The 19,511-nt window shown below is 35.0% G+C and overlaps 3 long non-coding RNA genes across 3 annotated transcripts; 2 read left to right on the top strand and 1 right to left on the bottom strand.

Moving 5' to 3' along the window:
• Positions 1 to 4,174: 4,174 nt before the first annotated feature.
• LOC126927973 (uncharacterized) lies at positions 4,175 to 5,515 on the bottom strand. The gene is made up of 2 exons (XR_007716108.1): positions 5,435 to 5,515; positions 4,175 to 5,324 (listed from the first exon to the last, which is right to left on the bottom strand). It is a non-coding gene; the product is annotated as an uncharacterized LOC126927973 (long non-coding RNA).
• Positions 5,516 to 5,549: 34 nt separating this feature from the next.
• On the top strand, positions 5,550 to 6,155 carry LOC126927968 (uncharacterized). The gene is made up of 2 exons (XR_007716104.1): positions 5,550 to 5,698; positions 5,815 to 6,155. It is a non-coding gene; the product is annotated as an uncharacterized LOC126927968 (long non-coding RNA).
• Positions 6,156 to 17,397: 11,242 nt separating this feature from the next.
• Positions 17,398 to 18,582, top strand: LOC126927959 (uncharacterized). The gene is made up of 2 exons (XR_007716097.1): positions 17,398 to 18,076; positions 18,186 to 18,582. It is a non-coding gene; the product is annotated as an uncharacterized LOC126927959 (long non-coding RNA).
• Positions 18,583 to 19,511: the final 929 nt, after the last annotated feature.

Raw genomic sequence — 19,511 nt, 5'->3', positions numbered from 1 at the left:
CAAACACACCCAATGGGGCAGCAGACTGGTTACAGTAAGAGGCAAAAACCTCCTCAACAGCATAATAACCAACAAGCTCAACTACCTTACCACATACGAACCCACAAACTGGCCCACCGACACAAACAAAATACCCGATCTCCTTGATTTCCTCATAACTAAAAATATCTCGTCAAGACACGTCCAAATCAATTCCTCGGTTGATCTCTCCTCTGATCATTCCCCCGTGATAGTAACAGTCAGTTCAACTATCATCGAGAATACACGTAATGGCTCCATACATAACCAACACACCAACTGGCAGCTCATTAGAGAAGTCTTTACACACACAACTTCAGCCTCAACTTCACTAAAAACCAATGAAGAAATCGAAGCAGCCACGGAATACCTAAACACGAGCATAACAAACGCTATCCGCTTCTCCACACCGGCAAAAACGCCCATCAGCAACCACGAATACCCCCAGTACATATTAAAAAAAATAGCAGAAAAACGTAGACTAAGAAGCATATGGCAGACCCATAGAACACCGGAGGACAAACGCAAACTAAACAACGCAACTAGAAAACTATCCTAAACTATAAAAAACTACAATAATGACCGTTTTCACAAATATCTCGCCAGCTTGTCCCCCACAGCCGACTCCAACTACTCACTATGGAAGGCCTCCAGGAAACTCACGCGCCTCCCACAAATAATACCTCCAATCCGCCGTCCGCAGGGTGGATGGGCGCGTAGCCCTATAGAAAAAGCCAACCTATTTGCCAAACACTTGACTGAAGTATTCCAACTCCATTCCTCCATAGCTGCAGCGGACGTTACCGAATATCTGCACACTCCCTTCCAAATGTCCCCTCCTATTGAACCCTTCACTTCTTCAGAGATCATAGAAGCAATCAGTCGCCTAAACCCCAAGAAAGCAGCAGGTCACGACCTAATAGGAAATAAAGCAATCAAGGAACTTCCGATAAAAGGGATTGCACTCATCGCATCAATCTTTAACGCTATCCTCCGCCTTCAACACTTTCCCTAGGCTTGGAAAATCCCACTGATCACCCTCATCCCTAAACCCGGTAAACCAATATATGAAACCAGCTCCTATCGCCCAATCAGTCTTTTACCTACCCTGTCTAAACTATTCGAGAGGATGCTCACGAATCGTCTCCTTCCACTCCTAGAAGAATTGAAAACACTCCCAGACCACCAATTCGGCTTCCGAAAACAACACTCAACAGTAGAGCAAATCCACCGCATAACCCACATGATCAGCCAAACCCTTGAAAAGAAAAAATACTGCTCAGCGGTATTCCTAGACATCCAACAGGCATTCGACAAAGTATGGCATAAAGGGCTACTCTACAAGCTCAAAAAGATCCTACCTCATCCATACTACTCCATCTTAAAATCCTACCTAACCAACAGACAATTCATAGTTAAATGTCTAGGCGCCACTTCCGCAACATTCCCAATAGAATCCGGCATACCCCAAGGTAGTGTCCTCGGACCCCTACTGTTTTCCATCTACACTGCCGACTTACCTATAGCAAACGAGGTAACAATAGCAACATTTGCCGACGACATAGCACTATTAGCTACCCACGCAGACCCGGCAATTGCCTCATCCACTCTCCAGCGAAGTATCGACACCATGGAAAAGTGGTTCCAAAAATGGGGTTTCAAAATAAACGAAAAAAAATCCTCTCATGTAACCTTCACGCTCCGAAAACAAACCTGCCCCCAGGTCACCATTAACAACACAATAATCCCAAGCAAGGACTCCGTAAGATACATGGGCATGACCCTGGACAGGAGGCTAACTTGGAAAAAACATATCTCAGAAAAAACAAAGCAACTAAAGGAAAAATTAAGAAAATTCTATTGGTTCACGGGCCGACGCTCCAAACTAAACATACAGAACAAAATAATCCTCTACAAGGCCGTAATAAAACCTGTCTGGACCTATGGAATCCAACTATGGGGAACAGCAAGTAATTCCAACATTGAAATACTCCAACGCTTCCAATCGAAAACGCTAAGATCCCTATCAAATGCACCCTGGTATGTTACCAACGAAACAATCCACCGTGACATCAAGATACCTACAGTCAAAGATGAAATACACAAGTCCAGAAGCAGATATAACACAAGAGTCAACAACCACCACAACCCACTAGTCACCCAACTACTGGACACGACGGACCGATCTACATTTATCATATTTTATATAAAATTAGAAGGGACTTTTAAAAAATTGCATGCAACAACACACTTACAGGTACTCTTGAATTAGTTTTTCTACATGTCCGATTATGTCTTTATATGTATATGTCAATTCAAATTTATTTTCTTAAATGTCCCTTAATGAAAAACTAACACTTCATATTAACTTTGAACTTTTGAGTTCTTAGAATATTCTGATTTAGTCACTGGCTGTACCATAAATTCATTTACAGATATTATATTTCCACCAAGAGCTAGTTTTATTATGAGCCTTCCTGCATCATCATCGAATCCTTCTATTTGACCATAATTATTACTTTGTTCTCCAGCTATAATTTTCACAAATGTTCCTTTCTCGATTTTAACTTCTTCCTCTTCTTTTTTGAAATCTGTATTTTTCTTCTGCAATGCTACTTTGTCTGCTCCAAGACCCATACCTTTTGGTCGTAATTCTGGTATGACAGCTGCTACTAATCTGTAATAGTTAGAATAAACGATTGTGAAATAAAAAATGATGTTCTCTGTTTACTTTCCAATAAGTGATGTATTAAATACATATAATTAATTTAATCCAGAGTAAAATTCATACTTTTCATTTCAACCAATTCCCTTTCCTGGTTGCCATCCCATTCCCCTTAACATTGCTACACCAAAAGCATCAATAGGAATTTTTTCATAATCTTCTAACGTAGACTGAAAAATACAAAACGATATTTATAATATGCAAATGTAATACATCTGTGCATTGCACATCAATATGTTGATAACGTACCTGTTCTTTGCCTCTTAATGATTCATCTTCTACTAAAGGTAAAGTTAAATCATTTGTTTTAGTTTCATATTTATTCTTTGACTTAAGTTCCCCAATGATTTCTTTAGTCGCTTGCTCTTCTAAAGTAACAACTTTATTTTCACTATCTTCAACTGGCTCTTTCTTTATTGATATTATTGGCGATGTTTTTCCATTAGATAGCTTTGATTTTGCCTCGTTAACACTAGCGTCTCCTACCTTTTCCTTATCTGCCTTCGGAAGGAAAATGTCTGCATCTATTTTATTAAGAATTCTATCATGCCAGGTTTTTGAACCTAGTAATGGAATAATTAGAGGTTCATCTTTTTTTTCTTCCTCATTGAAATAAAAAAATTGTTTTCAAATATATATATTCCGCTATTGGTGATTTTTATAGGTTAGGTTGAGGTTATATGTTTCTTGATTATAAATTTTACTTTTTGAACTCACCCTATTACTTTAATACCTTTCTCATCAAGGCATTCAATGTAATCAACTTTCTTTTTTTCTTGTGGAATAGCATTTTTTAACACAGGTTTCTTAATAGATTTCGCAAAACCGAAGGAAATCTTCTTTCCTTCTTCTGCCATTTATTTGTTATTTTAACACTGACTTATAGATCAATACACATGTATATACTAGACATAAAGATTGATGTCACTTGAATCTACGTACATGAATCTGATATCTTATTATACTTTATTAATCTACTCAAAATTACTTGCACATTACTAAAATTTCATTCCGACAATGTATCAAGCGTCTGAATAAGTGACATTAAAGTAAACATATATCAAAGAGGAAATAAGAAGAACTGACGCCTATGGTTTTCTATGTTACAGAGCTAGTGCTGCATCATACGGCCAAATGCCGAAGGTGGCTTATGCTAGTATATACCTGCCTATACGTTTCAATGAGAAAATCGATATTATGTGTTCATGTGAAAATTCACATTTCCCTAGGAGCTGTATTTTGATAGATTTAAGCTTCTAATGGAGCATTTTAAACGTATAGAGTATACTATGAAGTAGATAGTAGTGCGGATCATTTTATATTCATAGAAAGTTTGAATGTATAGAAATGTACAAAATGCTCATGATATGCAAAAATATGCAAAATATTCAAAGTAAACCAATCATCAAAAAGTTTAGAAGGTGAAACAAATTTCTTTAATAACACCTAGATTAATTTTTATTTGTTAACAATCCCATATATAACCATAGCTTTCGCCCGGCGCATATACGCGCCCATACATGCGTTAATAAGATAAGAGGAAATAAAAGACAGATTATCGATAAAATACACTAACACATATGTAATACGTGGAGATATTACCACTCAGATTACACATATTATATATTATAAGGGAAGATGTATACCACGTATACATATATGTAGAACGAACATTTCAAACTTGTTTATAACGCGTGCGCACACATACATGCACGCACACGAACAATTTTTCGAACGATAATTATATTAATAATTTATAACCATTTATATTTTTATATTTTTATATTTTTATATTTTTATATTTTTATATGATAAGCATTTATATTTTTTAAAATATGTTCTTATGGCATACATATTTATTCCACGCTTCATATCTATCCACATCCGTAACTGTAGGTGACATTGTTTTTAACAATTTTGCTATTATTTCATAATTCTTTAATTCATATTTCAAAGTCGTAACAGATGTTTCTTTTTTTTTTTTTTTTTTCAAGTTTTTCCCATATTGGACTTATTTCGAGCAGCCATGCTTGCTTACAAAGCAATTTTATATCCACGCAAGAATATTTTTCAGTAGATTTTATTATGTGGTTTACAATATCCATATTCTCTAATAACTGGTTGCTAAGGTATAATTTGAACATACCAAGTCGAGTAACTTCATTTGGTAATGATACGTATATTTTCTTTTCAAGGCATCTGCGTAAAGCTGCATCAATGTCCCTAATAATATATTTACAATAAATATTATTGTTCTGTTATATTAATAATAACAAAGGAATATTCCGCACAACACAATAATTAAGATTAAGATAATGAATAATTATGATATTAAGATATTTTCTACTTAGAAAACATTGAAATAGCGTGATATACATAGCAAGGGCAATTAGTTGCAGCAAAAGAACTACATTAGAATTTTCGTTAGATACTAATCCATCCAATCTAGAAAGAAGTTCTGATCTGAATCTCTTTGCAGGTTCAGACAATGTACAGTTTACTCCTTTATTTGTGCCTATCCAGTCAATCTCGTCGATAAAAATAATTGTAGGCGAAAATTATAGGCAAGTTCAAATAAAACCTGTTCAGTTTAACAAATGTATTAATGTAACTATTCTATTTATATATGATTATTATTATATATGATATATTCCAGAATCTCTTCTTCATAGACAAAGGAAATCAACTTACACGGATATACTTCTCGGAATCACCTCTCCATTTGCTCACCAATGAGCTGGCCGTTATGTTAAAAAAGGTGCATTGACATTCCAGGGAGAAAATGGGCCTTTAAAAAAGATAAGGTACTTGAGGAGATACACAATGGCCTCCTTAATAGCAGATTTACATTCCTCTAGGCCTACGATGTTGTCCCAATATACATTTAATTTTGTCAGTATGATTTCCTACGACAATACAAAGATGAAATGGCGCATAATCTCCGTATTAATTTCCGTAAGTGTTATGTAATTCGTTATTTAAAGCTTTACTGAAATCAGTATTTACAATACGTATATTAATCGAAAATAACTTACGCATGAAATGTCTTCAATAATCTTCCATAATTCCAGATTGTCTATATAAAGCTTCTGAGCCTATTTTTGATATCTTTGATTGCGTGGATTGTTCCATTAAGATGTTAAATAGCTCTCCTCTTCTGATGAAGATTCATCGCTTTCATTGGCGAAAATTGATGTCACTGTCATTGCGAGATTAATATCATCCGTAGCATCACCCCTCATCTTCTGTTGTGCATTCCTCCCTTTCACAGACCCAGATACAGACTCACTTCTCGTTTGTTTGCTAACAGATTTGACACGTTTTACTACTTCTTCAAAGATTGAATGATATTGTAATCGATACGTTGAATACGTTGAGAACGTTGAATAGTGTTAAATAATTTAAATTCTTACACTTTGTTCGCATTTGTCATTTCCCTCGTCTTTATTTCCTTTTCAGTTATTTTCTTGCACAATATAGGATATTTTTGGAATTTCATCTTGTAATAATTTTCATATTCTGTAAGAATAATTTCCAAATCGACGTTGTCGCAGACTCGATATTTCCGAGGTAGACGAGCTTCCCGGATTAATACATCGCTAATGTCTACATATCTAAAAAATATAATTTTTAATTCATTGAACAAATTTTATGCTATGAGTACACACTATACGATAATCATCAATTAACTGTTTTATTTCTAGGTAAGACAGACAAAAAGAATGTACTGTCTATTTATTATTATATAAATCCTCGGCGATAATTTTTTGCCTTCTGCCTTTTAATTTCTAATTTTTAAAGTTTTTTGAATTTAAATATATTTTCATTTATAACTAGTTAATCTACGTTATCGATTGAGTTACTCTATAACTACTGAGTTACCGATGTCGATTTTCAAATTTTGGTTCCTTCCCCTCTTTCCGCACTAATTTCTATTTCGATTGGTCGCCGATATTATTCGAAAAAATTGCAACTAAGAAGATATCTAAATATATACACATAATATAAATATATAAACATAATTTTGTTATCTACTATCTTGATACGTGCAAAGATAAATCTTAATGATATATAATACAGCGTAAATGGTTATAAATAATTAATTATTGACAATAATTATAAGAATTATCGAAAGAAAAAATCATAGATACTATGTGCGAGTGTAAAATATCACAAAAAATGAACAACAATTGTGAAAAACGCAATATGGCAAATCAATGACAAAACACACTCATGACTGTCATGGAAGTTCCAAAGTCTTTTCGCAAATTATGAGATATCTTATTTGTGGTACCTTGCAGCGATAAATCACCGTTCATTGTAATAGTTTTAAATGTGATAATGATATCCTTGTATTGACTATCGTTTTTCGATAGTTACGAGAATTTTCGTTTATTACTTTGAGACAATCCGTCACTTCCTTTCTCTTATAAAGTTTCCCTTCAACTCCGTTGAAAACTGAGCATCAAACAGGAGACGAACGATTTGTTGTCATGGCAATGTTAGTTCACACGTAAGCAGGGTGCGAATATAATGATGGAATAGTCGAATCCTGTCTACTGTATAGTAAGATGGATGCGACATGGAAATAGAAAGAGAAGGCTGTATATAAGCATTTTCTGTCCTTGTTTAATCAGGCATGCACACTAGTGGACACTGACGGCGCTCGTTTACCGTTGTTACACATTTCCGGTACAAGTACGCGGGCATTAGAGAAGGACGGAACGGTCTCTCTCTTTACCCCTATATCGCGTTTTTAGTTCGCTCACGCGCTCTGTACTTATATCTATTACATTTCCACCATAAGCAGCGGCCGTGCAGTGACTTACAAAAGTTTCGAACTCGCGGACGTTTAATCACGTTCCCTACTCCGAAGGGGTAAGTACAAAGTTGCTCGTCTCAGTACTCTTGTTAGAAGTTTTATCATCTTTTTCATTTCGTGGCTACAAGTTTCCCAGGAAATTCTTATCGTTTTACAAGGGCTGTGGGACACAGTGACGTCAGCTATCGATCATATACGCGAATTTGTTGTAAATTAATTAGGAGAATATCTGGAGTTGTTTATCGTTGCCAGCTGTAAAATATTAGAATTTTTCATTCATAATTGTCATATTTTCGACTCTTCCGTTGCCAAGACCATCTTGAAAGATTTTTGGTATGTTCCATCACCCTTGTTAAAAGTGTGCCCATTGGTTAGCTATATTGATTTTAAAAACCAATACGTATATCAAGTTTATTATCTAACAGAAACAAAGAAATTCGTTTTATTAACGAATTTTCGATGTTTCTTCTCAATTTCCTTTAGCATCGAACGAAGAACATTATTTGATCAAACGTTTCATCGTTCAGATTATATTTCGTTTAAAAAGATTGAAATTGATATTGAGATAAAATCAAAAAGTATCCGTTGTTCTCGAACATTCTAGTATTCCTTCGCCGCCCGGGAGAAAGACAGGTATGAAGAAAGAGGATATTTTTTTTTATTAACTTTTTAATATTGATATTTCGACAAATATTGACGTGTGCAGTGAGAAAATCGAGTGAAATTTTCAATAATATCGTTTTAATAATTTGTGAAACGAATTAGTTTGGTTTTTTCCATTTTTATTAGTTTCCGTCAGTGCTGATTGACGCGCCACTCCAGTTTCCATTTCCGTTTCTCGAAATTTCCTACGTCCTTGGTCTTTGGGACTCTTTGCCCAGGTAACTGCATTGCTTCTGGGTACGTCTCACCGTTCGGGTCTCTCGAGCTTTCGGTGTCAGTTGTTACCGTTGAAGGAAGAGAAGCTAGTGACGGATATTATCGGATAAATCGTTTATTCTGGAAAAGTTCGAGTAAGTTCGTTCTGTTTGAATAAATCAAGACATAGATCAATTTTTATCGTATCATCGTGATTCGCCATGTCGTACGTTTGGTTTCGGGATACCATATGTTTTTAATTTGGTACTTTTAATTTGACATTTTACGCCTATAATCGTGACAGGAAGATACTTTCAGTGAATTATAAATATTTTAAATTATAAATTATAAATATTTGTTATAAATTACAATCATACTACGGGGAAAAGTGAAACATATGTTTTCTTGTGGAACGATTCATGTGATAGTAAATTATTCGAAGCATAATAATGCAATTATTTCTGTGTTATTGCTTTATCGAAGCATAATAAAGCATTAAACATCTATACGGTAACATTTACGGACGAATATTGGGGTAATATTATCGCGTCGCTTTAATCTGGCATTTAATGCTTTGATTGCGGTCTTTGAAATGGCATCACAGATGCTGGTATAATATCACACGAAAAAGGAAGGACCACCAAGTGCACCAGTGCGTTGCAGCCATCGGGGGTGGCTTTGACGCCGGTGCCGAGGAGAGGCGCAGAACGTGTTCGATCGACCCGCGAACGCAGCCCGTGCTCGTACTGCGACAGAGTTCGTTTCAGTTAGTCTCAGTCGCTGTTTGCCCGTCGACAGCGTATAGTCGCGCCGGCCAACGATTATTTTTTTCTTTTTTTGTTTCTCGATAATTCTCTCGCAACGTTCTATACGTACACGTTCTATACGTACACCATCAGTTTATCGCGTGATCATTGTTCCCGCTTCCCCTACCTTTTGTCACGTCCTTCAAAGAAGATTTCCCTTCAGTTTTTTGTTGTTTGGGGAAAATTCATCGCTCGGACACATGGATTTATCGACACGACGGTTTATCGAGGCATCAGCGTGATGTACTTTTCAAGTTTCATATTTTCTCTATGATACTTTCTAAGGAGAATTTAGAATTCGAAAGATATCAATTTCCAGGAAATATAGGTCTTTATGAGACCATCGATAGGTTTGAATTTAATTAACTCTCTTATAATTGGTATTTCAATTTTTTAATTCCTTAAATTTAGCTTTCTTTAGACGATATAACGCGGGCATTTTATGATATATCCAATATATTCGTATATATTTTACTTTATACATTCGATAAATTTCCTTGGTTGGCCGGCCTGCAACCCACATACGGCACTTAATAAAAATTTGTTTCGTTAGAGGTCGGTGTTTGTTCATCTTCGTCATAAAAATGTCATGACGTCATATCATATCACAAGGGTTCTTCTGAAAGCTAGATATTCGATAACAAGATTAATGGTCTTCGGTAGCTTGCAATGTCAAGCTTTGAACTGGCGGGATCGCCTTGCTGTCAAATCGCCATTCAGCAGCGACCATATTCTTTAACTACGTTCAAGACGTATATCACGCTACAGGAACCATCAAAGGAGGATAATTGCAAGTTAGTTGCCCCTTAGAAACGAGACAGTTGGTTGTTACTTGTTATCCGTAGTTGGTAGTTGTTCTCCTTAGTCGCCACATATTATAAAGACGACATTCATAGTCACCAGTTGCCTTCGCTAATAGTTTCTTGTTGTCTGTAGTTAGTTCTCGTCATCGCTATGTATTCCATCAACCACGTAAAATTTAACATATAGGATTTTATTCTTTTTTATTCTTTCTGTAGGAAGATTCTTTAAGTAATATGAATTTAAGTAACTATTTTATGATACAATAAAGTGGAAAAACGATTATTTTACGTAACGTAATGTTTTAAAGAACATTGAATTTAAAGGATTCAGATAGATATCTTAAACGTAATTAAACCCTCCATATCGTAACAAATTAAAAGAAATTGCGCAAGAAAGTACAAATACATTTAATGCATAAAACATATATTTAAAATCCAAATGTAGGCGTTGACGCGTGCGTGCTACATGTTCGAAACGTTCGTTACATCCGCGATAAAATTTGTAACGACGAAGAAGCTTAACATATGGTGTGCTTCAAGACGATAGTAAAAAGTGTTGGCGGATTTTTCGAAATTTCTTCCATTCTTAATAAAAATATATTGTATAAATATAGTAAGATTTTTCAAATTTAAATAGTTATAATGATTTGAAACTTTACAATCGTACGGTTCTGTTTTATCCTTTGAATATACCTGTCATTTTCATATCTCCTTTTAACTAAACTAAATATTTGGAAATCCTATAATTTGTACACTTCTATTTGTGAATAAGATCGATGAAATTAACGCGTAACTATGCTTTCAATAATGGCTTCGATGTATTGCTCACCATTATGGCGGATTAACGTCTCTAAGTGATCGACCTTAATCACTAAATGGCAGCCGCGATTCAGTGGTAGAGCCTTACACATGACGGACATTGCAAGCGCTTGTAAGACGTCTATCGTGAAACGTTTCCAATAGCATCGATTACGACGACGGTGAAATCCGAATAGAAATATATATCGCGTATCGCTTCAGTCTGACATGTCTTAAAATAGAATCACAATTTTTCGTTCTTAAATAAAAAAAAAAAAAAAAAATAAGAAAAAAGAAAAAAAAGTCTATAAAAATTATATGCAAATAAAATAGATAAATGGATAAATGGTTGTACAAATTTATAAAACAGATATTACAAATATACGTAAATAAATTATATATTTATAAGTTGTTTGTTTAAATATCTGTTTGTTTAAATAAATAAAAGGGATATTTACGACTTACAATGAACGTAGTCCTGTTTTTAGTTTTAAACAAAGCAAAAACGGATAACAACTTTTTAAAATGTAAAACTCAACGCAACAGTGGTTTGTTTTAATTAATCAATAACGTTCAAAGTTAATTAATTTAGAGTGGTTTGTACATTTTGTATGCTCGCCGTATTTTAACGTTTGATGTGTAACGTTTGATGTAGTACTTGATGCCCGAAAAATCGAAAAATAATTAAATTTGATCGTTTCGTCGAATTTACAAGTGTGTATATTCGTGTGAAATCCTATGTGCTTGTGTATGCTGATGTGAAAGGCGGTAATATATTTTTCTTTTTTCGATTATTGTTGTCAACTTTTGTGTGGAATAAATCAATTCCGTGAATAGAAGTGCAATCAATACAGCTTACTATGAAATGATAGCACAACAACAGTACATATCGCCATTGACGTCAGCTTCACAAAATTTCTCGAGTATCGAGGTCGTCCATTTGGGTTAAGAATTTATTTCCAAAATGCCACAAGCACGAATATCTTATGGAAATCCACTGTATTTCCACTGTAATTTTTAATAATCAGATTCCATATTGTATGCTACGATTCGAGGAAAATCCGCAGCTAATTATTATCTTTGCTGCCTTTAAATACCATAAATAGTCGTCCGTAAATTTTAAAAGATTTTCTGTGCCATACTTATATTGTGTATTTTAGTCTTAAGGTGCGGGTCGTGTTCAATTAATCGAAAGTGATGAAACTGTAATGGGTCACGATAGTCAAATATTAAAAATGGTCTCGTTGGCTACATTTAAAATCTTTACGAGATATATATGCATAGTACGTTGCTACTAGCAACGGGTAGCGATGAGCAATAGAGAACAGTACCTTCCTTATCTCGTCGTGATTATGTACATACCAGTAATGCACAGTACTCGTACTGAATATCTTACAACATCTACATAGATTTTCAGATTTGTTTCGAATATTACCAGCATAACCATGATAGTAGAATTCTGTTACAGTATTAATTCTATAGTGCCGTTATGCATAATACAGCCCTAAAATGTTTCTACAAATATACGAATATTTTCGTCAGCTACTATATTCCAACCATGGCTTATTATGAAAGGAAATATATAACGAAATTACTTGTTTTTTAGACTAAATTAGTTTAATTTGAATAATTTTAGTAATTGTGTAGGATCGAACAACAACTTATCATTAGCTTCACTCGAGACTTGATTGCACGTAGCAACGTAATTGCGTTGGAACTGAGGGTAGAAAACAATGTCAACCGTTAGACGCGTCTGTCTGGCGAATGTGTAACGCGTGAATAATAGATGGCGGCAATCACGTGAACCCTACTTATAGCTGTTTCGGCTTATATCGTAGCATTCAACCTAGGGTAAAACGATAGGGATCATTAGAAGTTGAAAGGCCGGCTGATCAGCCTCATTTTGTTCCATTTTTTAATCAAGCGATGAATCGACAAATTGTACAGATTTCGATGGTTATCACAGTTCTCTGGGAATTTTCAAGCGCGGTTCGTCGAATTTAGTCGGATTGGCTACAGACTCTTTTACGAGCAGCTTGAAACTCGATCTAGTTTCGAGAAAATGAAAAATTCGTTTTATCTCTTTGCTTCCCTGTTCCTTCCTTCCTCTTTTTTTTTGCTTTTTACATTGCGTTAAGACCGGCTAAATAATATTGATTGCCATGGACGTTGGCTGGTTCAAAATCACTGACATCGACGATAACAAAAGTAAGTTTGATGATCATTTATCTGAGCCGGTGTTATTCGACTTGAGCTCTGCACATTTGTTAATATTATTCTAGTAGGGATGAGATACTACAAATTTTAAATAACTTCGATTAAAATTATATTATAAAAATTATATTACATTAACGTTTAGAAGTCAATAAAGTGGAAAGAATTACGCGAGATAATGTAAATATAAATTACATTACAAGGAAACAATACGGCTAGGTAATTTGAAACATTCTGGCTAAAATTGCATTCTTTCAAAGTTAGGACGTACAGTATTTACAAAGCAGATTAAGTATCAAATGGGGTACTTAAGAAAATTCATGTTATCATTCTTTAGTAAACATTTTCAGGTTATAGCCTTCTGCAAAAGCTGCTTTTCGTTACGTTAACGTATTCATTATTAATATTAATCATATTGTTCTTATCTCCTAGGGGCATAACAATCCATTTTTATATTGTGTTAAAGCTAAATTTCTATTATATTTTCGCAAAATTTTCTTTCGTTTTATAGAGAAATGATAGATACACAGCATTTTTTGTTTTATGTTATTTTATATTAAATTGGAGAAAGGTGGATCGCACATATTGAATAAAATAATATAATGCAAAAAATATCGTACATCTATCATTTCTTTATAAACCGAAAGAAACTTTTGGAACAACCTAATATTTCTCTCCAACGACACTTCTACGATGTTAAAATATTTGATAAAAATATTTGATAAAAATATTAAGAAATTCTAATATTGATTTAAACGTATCGATTTATTTACTTTTCGCTGCCAGAAATTGTTAATTATGATTTCCACTTGAAAGCGTATTTCATATTATGAGGATAAATGATCAAATTCATCTCTAATATACACGTTAGAGAGTCATTTATAGCTGCAATCCTGTTTACCGCTCATATTCCTGGAACTCGATAATTCACTAGGCGATTGCTTTAACCGTGCAGAATACATCCATAAATAATTAATCGCCATTAATATTCCATCGACTTTTGAAAATCCCTGATGTGATCTATTTCACGTGATGAGAATACGTGTAAAGTGAGGTTATTGCTTGATTATCTTTAGTCGAATAAATCGAGTGATTCAAATTATAATGCGGGAAGAAAGTCAAAACTATGTATATTATTTTTTTCAATTTTTATGTATCATTTGACGGAAGGAAATTTCGTAAGTAAGGTTCACCTTCTTTAATGTCAATGATTTTGACATATGTTATTAAGCTCCAAATTCTAAGCAATCTTCTATATATATATATATATATATATGTAGTATCTTAATGGGTCTTAGAGGAAAGGACAAGTAATGATGTTTTGATTTAATAAATAATGTTCGAAGCAACGAAATGATTACGATGCTGTCGTACGTCTTATTCTCATAGACGGCTTCCGACTTCCCGATTCACACTCTTCCGCTTCTACACTCGCTCGCTCTCGCTTCTCAAGTCACACTCTGCACACCTTTTGCATCCGTCTTCTCCGGCTTCTCAACTAACACTGCCTTTAGCGTCTCTTTGTCTTTTCCCGTCCTATCGGACACGTGTCCCGAAACGCCCGTGGCCAGAGTCACGCAGGCCCTTTCCACGAACTATCCACTTAAAAAGAACCGACGACACATTGATGTACCCGACGATGCCGCGGCTCTCGCGGCATTGTTTTATGGTTCGGCAGATATCTTAGGCCTTTTGTCCACGATACTACATATATAACATACGTATAATAGCCAAAGTTCAACTGCCAAGTATACGCAAGCTTTTATTTTCAATTTATGCGACACCACTATGTTTCATGAATTTATTTGCTAACGGTATTGAAACAAATAACAAGCAGAGGACGAACTATCCGTGAACTGTTTTGCCAACGAGTACGCTTCCAATATTTTCTGTTTTGAGAAAACACACTTGTTGCTGTTGCAACTCCAAATATTTTTACAGCCGACGTTTTTGCCATGAATCATCGGCTAACATATAAAATAGAGAAAAGCCATAGTTGATTGTAATGGAAATTTAGAAAACCTGAAACTCGATATAGAAGGGAAAAATAAAGGAAAGGAAGGGAGAGATAATTGGAAGCTTGGGGCCAGGTTTAATTCACTGAAACCGGGCTGCTTGTGTCATCACGAAACAGAATTGCCAGTACGTCATTTCTGTGCTCCCGTCCTCGTAAAAACGGTTTCACTCGTTAAGAAAAAACGAATAGGCGGTGAAGAGAGAAAAAAGCAGACAGAGAGCGCTTTTAAAAAGCTGACGAAGCGTGCGTTGCCACAACGAGACACACGGTGCTATTTGTCGTTTTAAATTGCGCCGCAACTTGTTTTTCAGATCTTTGCTAGAGACACGTGAAAACACGTTGGAAGTATATTTCTTGTTTTTGTGGAATTTAGCTGGAAAATAAAAAATAACGTAAAACATGTACTTACGACTTACAGAGTAATTGAATGTATACACTATAATAACCAGCGATTTAAGGCTTTAAAAGATCGAAAAAAAAGAAAAGAAAAGAAGAAAGATAATATGTTGTGGCAGTCTAACTCGATCTAAGGAAATAGAGAGGGAGGGGGTTGGGGGGGGGGGGCAAAGCTTGTTAATCTGGAAAGAATACAAGCATCAATTTCAAGCACTTATAGAGAATCAAGCGGGCTTGTTAAGGTCGTAAGTTGGACAATTATCCCGTGTTAGGTTCAATCAGCTTAGTCCTACACAAAATTGATCGAATCATGTGAAAACAAATGTATTCTGATTTTTGTCGCAGATATTTCTGGTCTACGCACTCCAGTGCCCACAAAGCAGTTATTGAAACAGCTGATTTTCGCCTATTCTAGAGCGACAACATCCCCTGATCTTTTACAACCATGAAGGACCTGTACTCGAAAATACTTGCAATTCTCATCTGCTTGCAGGTTATTTTCGTCACTTTCTTCCCGTCAGGGGCTGGTAAGTTGATACTGATTAATTATACCATCGAAATTCTATATAATGGCTACAAAAAATATTTGCATCATTACCCTCATTTCCTAACGAAGCGCGTTTTTTTACCAAGTTTTATATTTCATTTCATAGTATCAAATCTCTGTAGTTACACGAAAGTATTAAATGATAGGAAACTTGATATACACGAATTTAATTAATTAATAAGTTAGTCGATATACAGCCATTATTATTTCATGTGAAATATTACAACGTCAAAAACTTAACGTTCTTGTACGTACAGTATTAATCACAAATTGTAAGAATGTTTACTGATAAGCAAAATAGATAATATGGAAAACGCAGACCTATGGAAAGAGAATTCCTGACATTAGACAGGAATACGCGATTGCACGAAATATTTTATGGTATGTCTGACATGGAGAATATATGCGGCGAAGTACGAAAATTCATCCTGAGATATGTATACGACCTACGCGGTACGGGACGTGTTATAAATGGTTTTCGCCACTCAGCCGTATTTGAATTTGTGAACACGATCGAACAAATGACGCGACAATTATTAATTGCCGTCTCTGCCTTAGTAACGATTCGCGTTGGAACGAGGTCGAATCGTTCCGATTCCACGCGCGATTAACAAATAATTACAGTGGACATCAATTACTTGGATGACCTTCGTCATTTCAGCTTAAAACGATTAATTTGATCAAACCAACCAATTATTTCAATTAATACAATCTGCACTTTAAATTCGCACGTCTTGTGTATACACACCGGCCAGAGAAAAGTTTTCATTCGTTCGAGTAGAACCTTCGTAGTCCTTGAGGACGCGTGTCGCTTCTCGTGCACCTAAAGTTTCGCTCAAATTAACCGATTTATTTGAATTCGAGCGAGTGAAAACCTCTTTGTCACCGTGAGTTTGTTACTTAATTGATACTCTTAGATGCCCTTTGCTTTCAATCTCTTACATCCATTCTTAATTAGTCAAGTCGTTTGACTTTTGACAAGTATTTTGAAACCATTTTACTAACACGAACCTACTTTTTTACTTGAGATTATCCGCTATTTTTATTCAAATGTATATGTACGTATATACACTTTTGAATTTTAAACGAACCTTCTATTATACCTATATCCTTTAAGTGCCGTTTTAAGTTTCAAGAGACTTTAACTCGGATAGCTCGACTTGGAGTTCTAACGTATACTGTAAAGCACACTTGCGAAGTAAAACAGCAAACACGATATAAAAACTTTTTGCCCATGTAAGAAATCGAATAACCTATTTCAACGGTGCTTTAATCTCATCGATGAAGCATCGATGCAACGAAGGAGCATCGTGATAGCCGCAATGCGGATCCGTTGAACAAAAATTTCCTGGTACGGTCGTTTTCGTAATGTTATTAACGTTTTAGTGTCGGATGTTTCAAGACTCCGTATCGGTTTGTGCTGTGCAGCGCGATAGCGCTTCGTTTATTTATTTGCGAGTAGTACCGATCGACGCGATCGCGCTGCCCTTTTTCATCCTGTTTTTTTCATCGAAATATACCGTTCGACGTGCTCGCGCTTCATTTCATCGGTTATACTGGAAGCGTTACAACAAACACTCAAAAGTTTGCGAAATATTTATGCTCTGCGTTTCGTTTGTGTGATAACATTCTATAATGCAGGATTTGGTTTTCCGATTCAAGAGGTAATTTTTTATATTGGTTTTTTTTTTTATTTGGTTTATGATTATTTGAAAAACGAGTAATTACGAGAGGAAACTCTGATATGACTCGCGACGAGCACGCTTGAGCGCGTTGCGAATTAATGATCGTGACCATACATCGTGGCACAATTTACCACGGTACGCGAATAGAGTGATCACGCTGCGTGGCGTTAAACGGTTAGCGTAACTGCGCGTACGATTGTCGAGTGACAAAGATATTGACGCTGGTAATCGTTTTCAGTGCATTTAGGAGGAAACTGTACTGATTTCGAAGGACGATCTGTCTTACATGGACAGATGTATGTGCCGGGACCTTGGATTTGCATACACTGCATATGTTACAATTCGAAGTCAACATCTTGCGGGCGTCTCCGCTGTTCAATTCCTGCGGTAAGTATATGCTCATTCTAAGAGCAACCAGCTTAACACAACCATGAGAAACTAAAGTACACCGTTAACGCTTGCATGCTGGTCGTTAAAACACATGCTGCGCGAATAGGGTACACAGCGATTCATTTAACTCGCCTTGAATTAGTTTTAGAAAGACAAACATGGACAGGGATAATTTTTGTCACGAGTCGTTTAATTTATTCGTTCATTAGAACGAATTAATTTACACCTGCTGAGATCGCGATTGATGCGACAAATTCGAAATCTTGTTCCATATAAATATTTTTAAACAAGCACGTCGTAAGCTTTGTATATTTTTTAATCGCAACGAAACTGTTCAGAGAAATGCTGAAATTATTAATTATAAAAGGAGATTTCTACGCATCGTTGTAAAAGTGTCAGGGAAAATATTCGTGAAACAGTTACGTTGTTACAAGTTCTACAAGAAGAAATATCGAAAATCACGTTCCACTTATTCAGTTGCACGTGTAAAAGGTATCTTGCGTTCGCGCAAAAAAATCTCTGAAGGATACATGCTTTATAATAATTGGAGTGTCGAAGTTGTTACACGGATCGGCGTACACGTACCTTTTAATGAAACTAGGTTACTCATTCGTTATTCGTTCCTAATTTTCAGCTTCACGATTTTTACGCAATAAAATTTTATACACCTGTTCGGTTTATAAATGATTCAATTCAAATTTAACAGAATTAAAGTTGAAATAATCATTTGTACTTCATTAAAAGGTTCTTTCAGCATCTCGTTTCAATATTTTTATTGGTAATATTTTGTTGATCGTTATATTTAAATGGAGTTTTTCAAAGGAGAGACATTTTAAGGTAGGAAATGGACATACATTTATAATAAGAATTCAGAAGAAAGAATATTTCATACAGAAAGAAATATTCCGTATGTATAAATAACTACGCTATGAATTTATATGTATCGGATATTCCTTCTGGTTAATGTATCTGATGTTTTTTCACGCGAGATAGCGTATATTTGCATCTATATGTCTCTTCGTTTCTCAGTAGTAAAACTTAGCATTCATGCGGCTGATAAGTAGTTACGCACTGACAACGAGAAACATAAAATGAGTAAGAAGCATGAGACATTCTATAGGAAAAATAAACTTGTTTTTATCTTTCATTGCATATTCGTCAGAATATTGTTAATAAATATTTAAGTTAAGATTTCAGTTGAAATAAATACATAGGATTAGACATTTATTTATATATATATCTATGAACGCATTTGACATAAAATTTTGATAACGACTAAAATTATATATTCTGATATTAAATTAATTTAGTGAGAATAAAAAACTAATTTTTTTAAACAAGATTTTGTATAAAGTTATATTTATTAGGAAAAGTTCGTTCATCCCTTTATAATATGATAGGATTAGACTCATAGCTGTGTAAATCATTTCAT

Source organism: Bombus affinis, unplaced genomic scaffold (genome assembly GCF_024516045.1).
Source record: "Bombus affinis isolate iyBomAffi1 unplaced genomic scaffold, iyBomAffi1.2 ctg00000380.1, whole genome shotgun sequence".
NCBI classification, from domain to species: domain Eukaryota; kingdom Metazoa; phylum Arthropoda; class Insecta; order Hymenoptera; family Apidae; genus Bombus; species Bombus affinis.
The sequence above is the reverse complement of the archived record's forward strand: the minus strand, read 5'-3'. Positions and strand labels throughout refer to the sequence as shown.